General features: G+C 50.9%; 1 long non-coding RNA gene across 2 annotated transcripts in view; it reads right to left on the minus strand.

The window, feature by feature from the left end:
* The window catches only part of LOC144807872 (uncharacterized), a 359,493-nt gene extending 342,960 nt beyond the window's left edge, over positions 1 to 16,533 (minus strand). Inside the window, exons 1-3 of one of the 2 annotated variants that reach the window (XR_013606487.1) lie at positions 16,408 to 16,533; positions 16,217 to 16,308; positions 16,029 to 16,124 (exon numbers count right to left, since the gene is read on the minus strand). This is a non-coding gene — a long non-coding RNA (uncharacterized LOC144807872). The other variant, XR_013606486.1, reaches the window with a different exon arrangement.
* Between the last annotated feature and the right edge of the window lie 371 nt (positions 16,534 to 16,904).

Raw genomic sequence — 16,904 nt, forward strand, 5'->3', positions numbered from 1 at the left:
GCCTTAGGGGCTGCAGTGGTAGGAACTGGGTTTCTCTTAGTGCATTCACTTCTCCAATGAGAAGTGGACTTACAAGTATTGCACCAAGGTTTCTTTGGGCCATCATTCTTCTTTTTCTTGTTTCCATTTTGGGAACCACCCTACTTATTAGAATTATTTTGGGGCCCTGTAGAAGACTTCTGATCTTTTTCTTTCTTATCTCCACCCTTCTGGTCTGCTTTCTTCTGATCACCTCCTTGGTTCTGGGGTTTCTGCTTAACCCTTGTTCTGACCCATTTGTCTGCCTTCTTACCCAATTCTTGGGGAGAGGTCAGATCTGAGTCAACAAGGTGTTGATGCAAATGCTGGTTCTGACAGTTATTAAGGATCTGCTCTCTCATTATAAGATTGTACAATCCTGTATAGTCCGAGACTTTACTTCCCTGCAACCAACCCTCCAGAGCCTTAGTGGCACAATCAACAAAACAGTCCAGTCTTGAGTCTGTGCTTTTTGGGTGTCTCTGAACAACAACCTGTATTACTCATGGTTAGGCCAAACCCTTCAATAAGAGCACTCTTCAAGACAGAGTAGTTTTTAGCATCCTCAGGTCTAACAGTGAGGAGGTTATCTCTCCCTTTCTCAGAAAAGGATAGCCACAAGATTGCTGCCCACTGATCTTGAGGGACCTGCTGTACCACGCAAGCCCTCTCCAGGGCAGTTATCCATTTGTGGATATCATCCCCATCTCTGTAGGGGGGCACAATCATACTCAGGTTTCTATGTTCATAGGACCTGTCTTTATCCTTAGGGATAGTGCTGCCACCAGTGGGTATCTCAGCACTTAACTTCTGCTCTCTTGCAAAAGCAAGTTTAGCTTGGGCCAGGGCTACTTCCTCCCTCTCTATTTGGAGTCTAACAGCTCTCATCCTGGCCTTATGCTCTTTCCTCTGGGGGGGGGGGGGGGGGGGGGGGAGTCATTCCCCTCTGAGATTCTCTTGAGGCACTAGAAATGTGAGAATCCCTGGAAGGAGTTCTCTCTCTCCTATTGCCTGGGAGAATCCTGCTATTGGGTCTGGAGAAGTGGTTCCCTTCTCCATTCCCATGTAGGACCAAGTTGGCTTGGCTAAGCCTTACCACTGGTACCTGGTTTCCCCTCTGATCCTGCTCTGACTCTTCACCTTCTGATTCAGGGTCTGCCTCCTCATTTTCTACTTCTGGGGAGGTGTTCTCAGTATCTGGGGGGTTCACTCCTCCTGACCCTGAGGGAACTACTCTAGCTTTCTCAAGATCATCCTTCTCCAGGATGGCTATCAGGATGGGAATGGTAGGGTTGTGACCCTTTCTCAGCTTCCTTGCAGTGCACAAGGCACTAAAGTCTCTATGGCTGAATCTGTCATAGTCTGAGGTTGCCTGTGGAGGGTCAACCACCACAGGTAGAGAGCTCTGAGCTTCACCTGTGCCAGACATGACTCTAGTGAGGTGTAAGTGATGCACTTACCTACACTAAGTGTTTTCCTACTGTACCTTGCTAGTGAGTTGTAGTCAGGGTGTGCTAAGTCCTTCTACCTGCAACTACTAAGTTCAGTAGAACTTAAATATGCTAAGCTTTGTTTATATGTACCTATGGTACTTTATGTGATCTTTCAATTTGATAAAAGATTACAAAGGTAAAACAACAGCAAGCTCAAATCCGTACCGCTGCTCACCAATGTGAGAAGTTGGCCTGATGTATGATGTCCACAGTTCTGGGGTCACCCTGTATCAGTCCAAACAATCCCTTATGGTGGTGGTTGTAAGTCAACCTTAAAGACAAGCTATCCTAGAGGTAGCATGGACTAAGCAGCCTAAAGGCTTAACTCAAGAGGACATGTGAAGCCAGCTGTTTTACCATATGCAATCCTGTAACATCAAATGAAAGGACACCACACAAGTTATATATTATATAAATATATGTATTTATTCTCAGAATAATCCCCACTACTCTTTATGAGCTGTGAAGCACAAGCGTTTAAACAATAGCACAATATAACATATGAAAGTTGCACAATTATGGATAGGGCAGGTGGCCACTCAAACCATATATCAATAAAGTGGTATTACAATCACTAATCGAGCAGTGGTAAGGCCTAGGGCCTTGGGAATCGCTGAAACTGCACTGGACTAACAGCGGTTAGGACGGGAGTAGCCCGAGGGATTCAGGTGCAGTGCAGAAAGCACACGCATGCACCAATGCAAAGTCAATGGTGCGTAAAAGTTATCGAGTTACAGTTTTAAGAGTCTTCCGACTGGACTAGAAGGATAAAACTTTAGACTTGGACACTAGAGGTGTAAACCACTACAGGAGCACCGGCGTTCAAGAGTTACCTCACCCACAGGAAGCGGGTGCACAGGTGCAAAGATGTGTCATGTTTCGTCACGCAGTTCTATGGTGCCTGGAGATGTAGATGCCGCAGGCGTCCAGAAGAGAAGTGTCCGGTGTGATCCAAAGGTGGATCGAAGATGTAGAGTACCTGAAAGCAAAGGGGACAGAGTCTGGGTCACTAGCCAGGGACCACGAAGGAACCAGGCGATGTTGGGCGCAATCACGTGCTTGTCGTGAAGCTTGTCTCCACTGCCACGTGGACTCTGGGGCACCGAGGATATCCTGGAGTGAATCATGAGCTGTCGGCTTCAAGATCGGAGTCAACAAGCCTTGGCAAAGGCAACCCACGCAAGATTCGAAGATGGCTTCTTACTCGGACCAGCAAGGTCTGAGCGGGTGCTCCTTTTCAGGGGAGCGAGGGCCTGTCTGGAGCAACCAGACTAGCAGAGCAAATTCAAAGGTTCTTCGGTACTGGGGCCACTAGCCAACGGGCAAGCGACCGGACCAACGCGTCGTGCAGGAAAATGAAAAAGGGCCCCACGCAGCACTCATCGAGTGTGGAGGGGTGAGCTTCGGTGCAAAAGCTGCTCGGGGCTGGAGCTTCTCAGACTCCAATGCACAGCTTAGACAGAGCCTCGGGAGCTGCACGGTCAGCGCTTCGTAGTTTCTCCAAGATGGCCGCTCCCACGCTTCAGGTCGCCTCCACGGGTCTCAGCTCTGCATAGACTGTGGATCAGGCTGCTGGAAGGCAGGAAAGCTGGGTCTTGTCGATCTCTGTTGCTCGAGTTCCGGCGGGAACTGCAACAAAGCAAACGTCGAGGTGCTGGATGGTGCCCGTTTGCACAGGGTGGTCACTCCTTGACCACAAGGGAGACTCTTCAGTCTTCTACGTCGCGTAGGATGTCGAAGGGTCCAGAGTTTCGTTTCATAAGTTTCAGTCAGGATAATCTGATGTGCATCTGCACAGCTCCTACCTTTATTCCAAATCAAGGGGCTGGATTACCTGCTAGGTCCCTCCTATGGGTGGGACCCAAGAAGGGGGTGGTTACACCCCTTTCCCTTTGTCCAGCTTCGCACCAAGACTGGGGCTGGAGTGCCCCAGAACCGGTTTGGCTGGCATTTGCTTGGGGACACCTTGTGCGCCCCAGGCAGTGTCTAGTTTCTTTTAACCCTCCCTGCTATAATCCAATATCTCCTGTCTGGGGTGGTGTGACACCTCCCTGTGACAGGAAACCCTTTGTCCAGGCGTCCTCTGCCAAGTTTCGGTCAGCAGCAGGAGGTCAGACATGTGTCTGTGGCAGCAGCATCCATTTTGTGATGCTGGGGCTCTGGTTAGGATTAACCGCGTTTTCAGTAAAGTAACATGTCTTCTCCCTCTAGAAGGGTGGAATGCTACCCCCGTCGCCAGAACTGGCGAGGGGGTAGTATTCCAAAGTATATGACACCAAACAGGACATGTTTTGATAAAGCCAAACCAAAGTTAGCATTAACCGAGAGGATTATAATGCACTTAAGAGTATATGGTATGGCAGTATCACTGGAACAGCAGTAAGGAAATGGTTCCGAACACTGCAGACAGGCTCAGCTCATGCTAGAGCACCATCTCACATAAAACCAAGCACTCTGCCTCCAGGATTGTAAAGGCCTGCCATAGGAGTGACTTGTCTATACTAATATAATAAAGAGAGAGCCCAAACATTTGAGGCGGGTAATCTCAGGAACCACAGCACCAATCACAACACCCAATACAGCGTTGGAAAGGGCAGTTGCAGCAGAATGACATAGGCTACGCAGACGCCCACCATATACATTTAAAAGGTAAAAGAACCGTGCCAGCAAAGCAGTCCCTTGTGGGCGTGTCTGCATTGTGCTGGGGGCATGTGGTACGTTCCGCCCTTCGGGCTGGACTGTTCCCATGAGGCACAGGGTCAAGGCTGATTTGCATATGGCCATGTCTGAACTGGGGTGGTGTGGAGTGCAAAAAAACGATGGATTTAGGCCCAGATCTCTATACTGGGGTGAATGTATGACATTGTTCTGCATTCTGTCCATCAACTGTTGTTTTTGCATTTGTCACCACGAGTGTGATGGGTATGCTCAGACGTGAGTCCCATGCTCTCCACACCACTGAAGTCAAGCTATCCTGGCTGAAGACGGCTGATAGCTAGAAACTGGTCCTAGAATGGTTTGGCAGTTCGGGCTGCACTGTTCCCATGAGGCACAGGGTCAAGGCTGATTTGCATATGGCCGTGTCAGAATTAGGGTAGTGTGGAGTGCAAAAAAAGGATGGATTAAGGCCCAAATCTCTGTACTGGGGCAAATGTATGATATAGTTCTGCATTCTGTCCATCAACTGTTGTTTTTATGTTCCGCCCTTCATGCCATGTCTCATATCGTGTGCTGGGGACCTGAGCGGGGCGCGGGATTACGGGAAAAAAAAGCAAGCGTTGTGCCAAATATTTCATTGTTTTTTCTTCCCAGGTTCTGTACATTCCTGCTCCGGGTGTCCACCCTGCTCCCTTTAAATACCCCTGCTCCCCATAATCATAACCCACCCTTACTCCTTAAAATACCCCAACACCCTTAAACACTTAGGGCCCGATTCACAGAATGAACTTCAGACTTAATCCTAAATTTACTACTATTTTGGTATTCACAGAATGAACTTACTACTTTTGGTATTCACAGAAGTTAGGATTTTGTCTTAAGTTTGTCTTAAATTTGTCTTAAGACAGACTTAAGACAGAGTTAATACAAAATCCTAACTTCTGTGAATACCAAAAGTAGTAAGTTCATCCTGTGAATACCAAAATAGTAGGAAGTTTAGGATTGAGTCTTAAGTTCATTTTGTGAATCGGGCCCTAACCCATCTTAACCCTATAAATATACCCTGTACCCCAAAACCCAAACCTATACATAAACCCTAAAAATACCCCTGTACCCCAAAACCCAAACCTAGCCCTGAACCCTAAAAATACCCCTGTACCCCAAAACCCAAACCTAGCCCTGAACCATAAAAATAACCCTGTACCCCAAAACCCAAACCTACCTCTGAACCCTAAAATACCCATGTACCCCAAAACCCAAACCTAGCCCTGAACCCTAAAAATACCCCTGTACCCCAAAACCCAAACCTAGCCCTGAACCCTTAAAATACCACTGTACCAGGGGCGTGGCCAAGATGGCGGAGTGAGAGGACGTGTTCCCTGCGAGCTCCTCCGACCCCGGCCGGCCCGGTGCCTATAATCGGCGTGTTCTCCCCCCCCCCCGCGCTGTTAGTGGGGGCCGGAACCGCTGTCCATTAGGCTGCAGTCAGCGGATCGCAGAAACGGCCGAGTTGCCTGCCGAGGGGGCCTGCACAGTCACTGAATGCCCCGGCGGGGCAACTGGGCCTAGCGCAGACCCGAAAGGGGAGGAGCCCCGTCAGTCTCGGAGAGGAGGCGAGGTCGGGGATTGCGGCCTTCCTCCGGCCGGATTGCCGGGTAACTGCCTGGAACCCCCACCGGAGCTACTTACGCAGACCCGACGGACGGTGCGATTGGCAGGGGTGCGGAGGGGTCGGCCCTCCGCGGAAGTGCGGCGGCAGATGTCTGCGTCGGCCTCGTGTGCAGGCCCGACACCGGGGTATCGCTGCCAGGCGATCCTGTGGAACCGGACATCAGAAGCCGAGCATAGGCCCCACCTGCAGGACATTGGAGTCGCTTGACGGACTGCCTCCCCGGACGAGGCGGTAAGGGGGGGAACCTGTTCTCCGAGGCTGGGAGCAGACTGGTGCCTGGCCCGGTTGGTGACAACTACTGGAGGCTGGTGCTGCGGCCTGCACTCGCGGAGGGACGGAGGTCAGAGCCCCGCCGAGGAACTGGACTTAACGGAGGTGAGCGCCGGCGGTGGGTCCTCCCCCCCACACCACCACGGCCCGAAGTGTGGGACACAACGTGGACTGAACGAGACACTTGGGTCTGGGAAGCAATCCAGGCTGAGGGCCGGACTCGGATGTTGACGCCCCAGGGGAGAGACTGAGTCCCGGTGGGGAAGGAGTGCGATTGCAACGGCTTGGGGGGCCATCGACCTAGCCCCCCACCCGCCCCTCCCCGCCTCCTCCCCCACCCCCGGCAGTGGCGATATCCTTGCGGTCCTGCGGGAGGGGCGGAAGACACCAGGACAAAGACACACCGGGGATCGCCTCTTCAATCCACCACGACTTGCAGCTTGTGAATAGGCCCGAGACGAAGCTCCCAGACGCGACGGACACCCCGGTCGCGGGGTTGAGGATTTAGAGCGAGCCGGAAGCCGGGAACCCACAGCAGCAAGGGTGGACGACCGTTGCAGTACGACAAGGTGCGCCGCGGCTGCAGTGGAGTACATAGCGATGGCAGGGCAGCGTGGGAAGAAAGGTGATCGCACCCTCCCGGAGATGCTGAGCAGGGGACAGCAGAAGGGAGAGAAAGGGTCCACCTCCCCAGGCACGTCCAGGGCCACGCAGGGGCCTGGGGAGGAAGAGGTCCCCATCACCAGATCTTTCTTGGAGACCCTCTTCAATTCCCTGCGTGAGGATTTCCACACACTGAAGCAAGAGGTAGCGGGGGAGGTTCGAGAGGTGCGGCGCGAGGTGAACAGTCTCGGCGAACGGGTGGCAACCATGGAGATGGCTGGACACTCTAGAGACGAAGAAATTGCTCACCTGCAGCAGGAGGTCCTATGCCTACAAGACCAACACCTAGACCTACAGGCGCACAATGAGGACCTCGAGAATAGATCCCGGCGCAACAACATACGGGCTTGTGGTGTGCCATCCAAGGAAGAAGGTGCAGATGTGGCAGGTTTTCTCCAGGTGCTGTTGAGGGAGATTCTGGGGGAAGACGTGGACTTTCCGATTCGGATCGATAGGGCCCACAGGGTAGGCCAGGCGCGGAATCCTCCGGTCCCGCCACCGGACATTCTTGCTTTCCTGCCCGACTACGCACTTACAGAACGTATACTCCTGGAAGCGAGGAAGCGTGAACCTCTGCAACTAAGGGAATATCCGGTGGCCCTCTTCCAGGACCTCTCGGCGATTATGCTCAGGAAACGGAGAGCGTTCAAGATAGCCACGGATTTCTTGCGGGACAAAGAAACACCATACTCATGGGGGCACCCATTCCGCATCCTTCTTTGTTGGAATGGGACACTGCATCAGCTTCGCTCTCTCAGAGACACGTGTACTGTGCTGGGCATCGATATGGAAGAGGAGAGGGAGCAATCGCCGCGTAGACGGAGAGTGACTAGGGATGGTTGGCAGCAGATCCCGCGGCGGCGGGGCTCGAGGCAGAACTCCAGACCAGATTCGCCTACAGTGAGAGCCGGAATGGAGGAGGCGGTGCGCTCAGTGGCTCTCACGGCTTGAAATGCGGCCTAGGTTGATTCCGGGGGGAGATCACCTTTCTGGCATTGTTTCGATGGCTGCACCGGGAGCTGGGGGGCGGCGGGGGAGACGTGGTGGCCGGACGTCCACTACAGTGACTCACCACAGACTTGTTCCACTTGGAGTCGGACTGGGACTATGAGGTTTGCGAGGTTGTTGTGGGGGGGGGGGAGTTGGGGGTGCTACTGCAGCATTGGGATGGCTATTCTTTCATATTTTGCTCTTTGGCTGTTGGGAGGGTGGGCGCAGTGGAGGGGTTGATCGAGACAAGGTTTGTAGTCCTAGTTGTAGAGGGCTGGTTTGGGGGTTCCAAGGGGAGGAGGAGGTTTGGGGGGGGACTCTGGGGGGGTGGGGGTGGAGTGGAAGGGTTGGTTTTGTGACAGGGGGGGGTTGGTCCCGTGCTATTTCCGAATCTTGCCGCCATGGGAGGACTCATGCACACTACATGCTTCTGTGCCACTCAGTTTCGACGGGGTCCTACTGCTCCTTGGCACACTTGCTCCCGTTCCCCCGGACTCCCGGGTGCTGGTTTCTCTTGCATTGCACCCCGCGGGCGGGAGACCGTTGCTTGTGCCCACACTTGTCTCGATGCCTTTGCCGACCCTTAAGGTTGTAACTCTTAATGTTAAGGGGTTGAAAAATCTGATTAAGAGGAGAGCGGTCCTGTCCCTATTAGAAAATACACAGGCAGATATCTGCCTATTGCAGGAGACCCATTTGCTAGCCCGCGATTGCCATAGGCTGCGCTCCCATAAATTCCCGACACAATTTTTTTCTTCTCACACCACTAAGAAAGCAGGGGTGGCGATACTCCTAGCGAGGCGATTCAAAGGAGAGGTCTTGCACAAACTTGTGGAACAGAAAGGGAGGCTATTGGCGTATCGGATTAAGCTGGGGAGCATTGTGTTTACTATAGGGTCAGCGTACAGTCCCAATGAACATCAGGAGCGGTTCCTCAGTGCGGCCCTGGTGGACGTTACTGCCACCCCCGACAGACATATCATCATAGGCGGGGACCTTAATATGGTTTTTGACTCGTCTTTGGACAGATCGGCTCAGCGGTTTCTGCAGACTGGGGAACTCTCGGCGGCATGCAGGTCCCAACTAGCGGATTTGGATCTTCATGATATCTGGCGCCGCCTCCACCCCGCCGACAGGGACTATTCCTTTTATTCGCATGCACATAAAACATACGCGAGGCTGGACCATCTCCTGGTCACGGGCCCGGTCTGTGCGATGTCTACGGCTTCCGAGATAGGGGTCCTCTCCTTGTCGGATCACGCTCCGGTCATGGGCACCTTTAGCTTGCCCCCGATGCCTGCGCAGCGCGGCGTTTGGCGCCTCAGGGACACCTTGCTTCACAAGCAGACGGTAGTGAAGCACATTATAGAGACCATCCGTGTCTATATGGAACACAACGATAATGCTGACACTTCCCGCGCGACACAATGGGCAGCCCTGAAAGCGGTCCTCCGAGGGGAATAGCTATCTCCTCAGCGGAGAACAGGGAACGGCAACTTAAACGGGACGAACTCACACAGAAGGTCCGTGAACTAGAGCAGGTACATCGCCGAACAGGGGCGCCCAGGGTCTGGCGGCAACTCAAAGCAGCAAAGAAAATCCTGTCGGCTCTAGATACGGACCGGGCGGAGTATGCGGCTTTACGTCTCCGACATGCATATTATACAGGGGGGACAGATGTGGCAGGCTCCTAGCGAACAAGCTCAGAGTGGCACACCAACAACATCAGGTGAAAGAAATTAAGGTCTGCAACGACGGGGCGGTCACGGAGGATGTCCAGATTGCTGAAGCCTTCCGACAGTTCTATGCAGGTTTAGTGACCCCCCCGTCGGTACCCGAAGCAGAGGAATATCTGGACTCGGTCACCCTCCCTTCCCTGGCTCCGGCGGAATACTCGGAAAGGGAAATCCGCATTGAGGAAGTGGTCACCGCCATTTCCAAATTGAAGCATGGCAAAGCCCCGGGTCCAGACGGCTATACGTCCCTTTTTTACAAGAGGTTTTGTACGACGCTGGTGCCTATCCTTACCCGTCTCTTCAACTCGTTCTCTGAGCCGGGCGCCATCCCGCCTGACCTCCTGCGGGCTACGGTGACTGTCATCCCCAAACCGGGGAAAGACCGGACCCTCTGCGGCTCATACCGGCCGATCTCACTCCTCAATGTGGATCTCAAGCTTTATACTGGGATCCTGGCGGCCCGATTGGCACTCTACCTACCAGGTCTGGTTGACGCAGATCAGACGGAGTTCGTCCCCGGGAGGCAAACGGTGGACAACACTAAGAGGGTGACGCATCTCTTAGAAAAAGCATCCCGGATTCCCGGTGAAAGAATGATGCTGGCAGTGGACGCTGAGAAGGCGTTCGACCGGGTACACTGGCCATACCTAGAACAGGTCCTGGCGAAAGTAGGTGTTGGGGAGAAATTTCGCTCCCTGGTGTTTAACTGCTATAAGTCTCCTTCTGCGACGGTGCGGGTGAATGGCTGTAGCTCCCAGAGTTTTACGATAGAGAGGGGCACCAGGCAGGGATGCCTGCTGTCCCCATTGCTCTTTGCCCTGTATATGGAGCCCTTCGCCCAGAGGATACGCCCGAACCCGCGCGCGACAGGGGTGAATATGGGGGGGTACGTCCACACTGTCAGTCTATATGCGGATGATGTCATTCTGACTCTGGAGGGCCCGAGGAGGGCGCTCCCGGCGTGCATTGCGGAGCTAGACGCTTTTGCCGCGGTTGCGGGATTCAAAATGAACTTTGGGAAGTCGGTGGCTTTGGATGTCTCGTTGTCCGCACATACGAGAACCGAGCTGCAGAACCTATTCCCCATGCAATGGCAGTCGGAACTTGTGCCCTATTTGGGCCTTTTACTGGCGCCCACCCTGCCGGCCACAATGACTGTAAACTATACTGTTTTGGGCAAGAACATTAGAGAGGAATTGGGACGTTGGAATAAGAGCACGCTGTCCTGGCTTGGCAGGATTGCCTCGGTTAAGATGACGGTCCTGCCACAAATCCTCTATCTGTTCCGGGCTCTGCCGCTCCAGCTCCCCCCCCCCCCCGGGGTGGCTGCAGCAAACGCAAGCGGATCTTGCGCGTTTCATTTGGCAAGGCCGTAAGCCTAGATTGAAGAGGACGCTCTCCACGCTGGCCCCTGAGGCAGGGGGTACCAGATCTCCGCAAGTACTTCCAGGCTGCGCAATTGCGATACCTGGTAGAGTGGAGCAGATGGGAGTCGGATAAGCACTGGCTCTTCCAGGACCTGGCGGTAGCAGGCCGCCCACTACAGGAAGTGCCCTTCCTGCGCAGGGCTCACCGGCCACCCAATTTGTACGCGTCGTTCATCACGCGGGTCCCGCTGAAGGTGTGGGACGCCACGAGCGTCGCGCACGGACTTACCACGTTCCCCTCGCCGCTTACACCTTTAGTCGAGAACCCGGACTTCACACCAGGAATGGAACCGGGGGCTTTCGCACACTGGAGGGCTGCGGGGTGCAGGACTCTATTTGATATGTATGACTCGGAAGGAGTTATTCCCTTTTCTACTTTCAGACAGGAATACAAGTTCCCTGAGACGGAGAGACTGAGATACCTTCAAGCGCGCCACTGAGGCGCTGCACCCGCAAGTGAGGGAGTCGGCGGATAGGAGTATTCTCCCCTACGAGCGCTGGCATTTGTCACGCACCTCAGACGCGAAGCTGATCTCTGACCTCTACAAGTTTTTGCAACCCCCTTCCTCTCACTTATACAACCGGGGCAGGGAGCGGTGGGAACGGGAGTTGGGGAGGACACTGAGCCACAAGGAGTGGGAACAGATCTCATACCGAGCACGACACTCTGCATACCACACGGGGCTCACAGAAACATTTACTAAAGTGACCATCTACTGGTATTACACTCCCGAAAGGCTGCGCGAGATGAATCGTAATATTGATGGTAATTGCTGGAGGGCTTGTGGCCAAGTAGGCACACTTACGCATGTCCTGTGGGATTGTCCGCTGCTTCAGGCCTACTGGGAGGAGGTGTTGACTGAGATAGATACACACTTCGAAATAGAGCTGCCGCGCTTCCCCGCGTATGTATTGCTAGGTCTCCCTAATAGACTAATGTATCCCCTGAAATCCCGTAGAGGCCGACAAATTGCTATTGCGCTGGGCTCTGCGATCCAGAATATCCTCATACATTGGCGCACCACCACGATCCCCTCCCTCACGGGTTGGTTGCATAGACTGTGGCATGTGCTGGGAATGGAGAAGCTTTCGCTCACGGTGGCTGGAGAAGTGGAGCAGTTCCAAGACCTCTGGCAGCCGTTCCATTCTATGCTGGTCACCGAATTTAGGGAACTTACTTGCCCGAGGTATCTTCGCCTCTTGAGATTGACACCACCTGATGTGCCGGCTCCCTGAAGGGGGTTTGAGGGGAATTAGCCGGAGGAAGGGGGGAGTGGAGGGGTGGGGCGGATTGGAGCACTGGACCTTCTGGGGGGGGGGGGGAGGGAGGTGGTAAAAGGGGGGGGGGGACACCTGAGGGAGTTGGGGAGAGGGGGGGTTGTTACTTTTTCCTTTTTATACTACTGTTGTTGTTCTTGGCATCACGCAACACCAGCCTCTAGCATTTCAGGAGGGCGGACCTAGCGCCCGGCGCGCTTGTATGTATTGGGCTGTAGTACTCGCTTCGAACAGTGGTAGTTCATGTTTTTGTATTGTATTTATATTATGCAATAAAAAAAGATTTAAACCTAAAATACCACTGTACCCCAAAACCCAAACCTACCCCTTAACCCTAAAAATACCCCAACACCCAAACCTAGCCCTGAACCCTAAAAATACCCCTGTACCCCAAAACCCATACCTATCCCTAAACCTATCCCTGTACCCCATACCCAAAACTATATCTGAACCCTTAAAATACCCAAACATCCCCCCAAAACATTTACCTTAGCACCCCAAAACATATACCCCTATACCCATACTTACCTTATCCAAACATAAAAAAAATGTTTTTTACCATTCATGCATTTACAACGAATTTCGTTGTAAATGTATGCGTGGTAAAGCATATAAAATGTAATGCCATGCGTCATGGTACTTTCGTAATGAAAGTATGCGGAGTGATGGTATGCGGAAATAATAATAATAATAATCCACATTTGTAAAGCGCACAATCACCCGTAAGGGTCTCTAGGCGCTGGGGGGCCGTCGGGAAGATTAAGCAAGCTATTGCCCAGAGTCACATGGTGCTGGGCTAACCTGCCGCCGGAGCCGGGGATCGAACCATGATCCCCAGATTCCAGCGTCAGTCGCCCTGGCCGCGGCGCCACACCTCTTCCACGAAAGTTGCCGAATAATGGGTGTTTATCCTCCCCCGGTAAGTACATTGGTGGCACGGCGGCCCACATCTCCAGCAACATACTCATATTTTTTCACCACTGATTTGAAAAATGCACAGGTCTCTCTCATTGATGGCCAGCACCGACATACACCGACATACACTTTTAGGCACACCTCCCGCCACAAGTTCTAGAATTGCGAACTTTAGAGCTGGGGAGCTACGTTCGAATCTCGGCATCAGCTCAACATCCTGTGATTCCAGGCAAATCGCTTTGTCTCCTCGTGCCTACCACAAATGAATGTGTTCTTCTGTAATGTAAATTGTGCTCATGCCATGTTGTCGAGTTCGCGCTATATAATATGTCAAGGAAAAATAAAGTAGGGCAACTCGAGTTCACACACTATTGAACGCGCACTCTTAAGTGCATCAGCGTGGACTGTGAATCGGCGCGTTTCACAGGCCTGTCACAGATAAGAAATGCTATCAAAACGAAATCCGACAAAACAATATACTACTGGCCGGCAGCAATTCATACCCGGACAATGTCGGGACGGGCTGCTAGTAGGTGTATATGTGTCCAGATATAGGTTTAGACATAGGTATACTATATCTAAGCAAGGGGTGAGTACACCACCTTGCCCCAGCTGTGTGAATAACCAGTTGTGTCGATTTAAGTACCAGCCAGGGGTGGCAAAAGATATGCTGCAGCCCCTGGTAGGCCTTGGATGCACCTATGCCCTGAGCACCTATAGTGCCTGGTACAGGGGCTGACAAGGTGTCCAGTACCAAATTGGTGATGTACCTATAGTACATGTCTGTGAATTTAGAGCGAGAACAGCAGGCTGTGGGTTTGATTAGCAGGCCCACAGCCACATTAGGTCGAAAACCAGTGAAGCAAAAAGCAAAAATTGGGGTGACCATAGGATAGCAGACCCTACTCTCCTACAGTATCCCAATGCTTAGGCCATCATAATCAGAGAGTCAAGAGCAACTTGTGAACAAAGTTTCTTAGTGATTGAAGGGGTGTGTCAGTATTGGGATTCAGTCGAGTAATAACCAGTGGCTGAGAGCAATTCAAGCATTCCCTCTATCACTTTTTTTGTATGCTTCAGGGTGTCGCCCTAAGTGGGTCGGGTATGCCCATACACAGTGTCTCTAGGACCAAGCTATACTCAGCTGATGAGCCCATAACCAGGGCAAAACCCATCCTGGGTTGTTTGTGTTTTTGTTTTGGGAGGACCTGGCTTGGCAGTGCGTGCTGGATTGTTCAAATTGGAGCAGGGCCAAGGCTGATTTGCATAGAGATGGGGCCAAAATGAGGTGGCATAGCGTGCAAAATAATGATGCATTGGGATGTGGCATGAGTAATTACAAGTGGCGGAGATTAATATGAGCATTATATCCATCACTTTTTCGTGAACTCCATTGTACACTACCAGCATCAAATATACATTGTTTTTGCAAACTCAACATTTCATCACACACAAATTTGCATCATGGAATTTGGTGGGTCTTTAGAGCCAAATGTAAGAATCCGGACCACTTAGTTTTCCTGGGAAATTGTGATGTAATTTGTTTCTGGGAAACCTGGCTAACTGTCCCTGAGCTATAGTCATACAAATCTTTAATAAGGGGGATTAATCTGAGCTTTAAGGGCTTCCGGCCCATATCTCACTTTGATTGTACACCTAAAATGATAGGTAGGATTGTCCTGGATGGTCTTGAAACCTGGACTCAGGAGAATTCCGTTCTCTCAGACCTACAGTTTGGCTTTCACGTGGGTCTTAGCACTATCGATCAATGCCATAATCATTATTTGTTAATCAGTAAGTATACCATAGCCAAGCAGGGTAATCTGTATCTGGCGTTTTTGGATTTGATTTTCAGCTTTCGAATAATACAAACAGGTCTAAATTATGGCACATCATGTCCAACATGGGGGTAAGCAATTGTATTGTTTGTTTCCTCAGGGAACTGCATAGTGATATCACTGGAAGTGTAAGACATGGGCCTAATGGAGAAACATTGAATAAATGAAGATAGCGCACACCTAATCTATATAATGATAGCGCACACCTAATCTATATAATGATGCAAAGAGTCAAAATGTACACTCATATGCGTGCCAACCAGCAAGAGGGTACCAACCTCTGAATGAACTTGGTGTGCAAGTGAATGTTTACTTATATGCTGGATGCACAGCATGTGCATACACCAATTCACTTAATTCCCAGTGATTAACCTAAATCAAACACAAATTTATCATAACAGAATAAAGACTTTTGATTCATCAATTATACAGGATTGCGTTTGCCTTTATTTGGCTTGAGATACACATGTTCTCAGCTAGATCAACTTTGACTCGCCGTTATACAAAACACAAACAAAAAAAGGTAAACATAGAAACAAATTGATTATGTTCAAATCAACATCTGTTTCCAATCTTCTTCAGAGGATATGCCCAATGCATTTTCGGGATTTAAAACATCCCTTTCTTCAGGGCCAGCTATGAAAAATGCAACAAATCTTTAGAGCTGATGTAAACAAGATATCTGCAAGTCTTTTTTGTAAACAATGTACAGTGAAGTGAGGAGCATGAAGCTTCTAATGTGCTGACAAGTGGCAACAGACAACTGTGCATTGGTGGAATTGATAAAGTATCCAATTAATAGCCCGAGGCGAAACTAGAAAGCAACCGAGAAACCACGCCACCGTGGAGTATAATCTGCATAGACCGGAGAATGATTGGAAAACTGAAGTCCTGGACTTGTACCAAAGATTTAATGAAGCATCCAGTGAACATAATTGACAGAAAACGTACAAAAGAAAGATGGTCAAGTTCCTTCCTGAATCAAAATGTGAACACTATCATGGCCTGAGCTGTAACACAAAAGTTACTGCACGGTTAAATCCCTATGACATCTCATAAAAGCCCATTACCTTTAGAAGCATGTACGACAAGCGTAATGCGGAATGCAGAAATTCTTCGTTGAGCATCAACTTATCAATCGTGTGCTTTTCAAGACGATAGACACCCTGTTAAAAAATCCAAGGAACAAGCAACCGTTTACTAGATAAACTAGCACTGTGAATATTACCAGACAATACTGCATCATAAGATAAAATACCTGCAAACGAGTGGACTCTATTCCAACAAATCGGAATGTGGATCCAAATACTCAGACGCTCACGGCTGGATTTCTTTCAGTGGCAAAGTACGCTAAAGATTGGGAGAAGCCAAGAAAACCCCCTCGTGAATATTGAAACAAAATTACCCCGAGCTTGAAATCACGTACACTACTCGGTGCCATAAACTCACCGAAGTGCTGTGAAGACGTCTAGCCACCGCGAGGCTCGCGCCGCCAAACGTTATAAACGGCCACGGGCCGAACGCCAAGCTTTCAACTGACACGGCGTGATGGGAATAGACGACGGACTGAATCTGTTGTCCGTGTCAAACTCCTCCAAGATAGAACACCATCTCAAAAGAACTGGCAAACTAAGACGCCGGTACACACGAATATGCACAGCCTGCTTAACACGACTGAAAACAAAATCTGCACGCTGAATACTATCGGACAGATTTACAAGCCCCCTGCGCATAGCTGCCAAGGTTTCAGACTCGTATGTGTGACATTTCCATAATTTCAGTGCAAATATGGGTGACATTTCAACGAGTATGAGTGACACTTTCTCGTGATCAAAATCAAGCAATGGAAAAGATGGAAACATATAAATTATAAGAAAAGAAAAAGAGAAAGTTCAAGAAGATTTTAAACCTGCTGCAAAGCACCAGCAATGGAAGGCCACTTAGAT

The sequence above is a fragment of the Lissotriton helveticus genome, chromosome 1_2 (genome assembly GCF_964261635.1).
Source record: "Lissotriton helveticus chromosome 1_2, aLisHel1.1, whole genome shotgun sequence".
Classification (NCBI taxonomy): domain Eukaryota; kingdom Metazoa; phylum Chordata; class Amphibia; order Caudata; family Salamandridae; genus Lissotriton; species Lissotriton helveticus.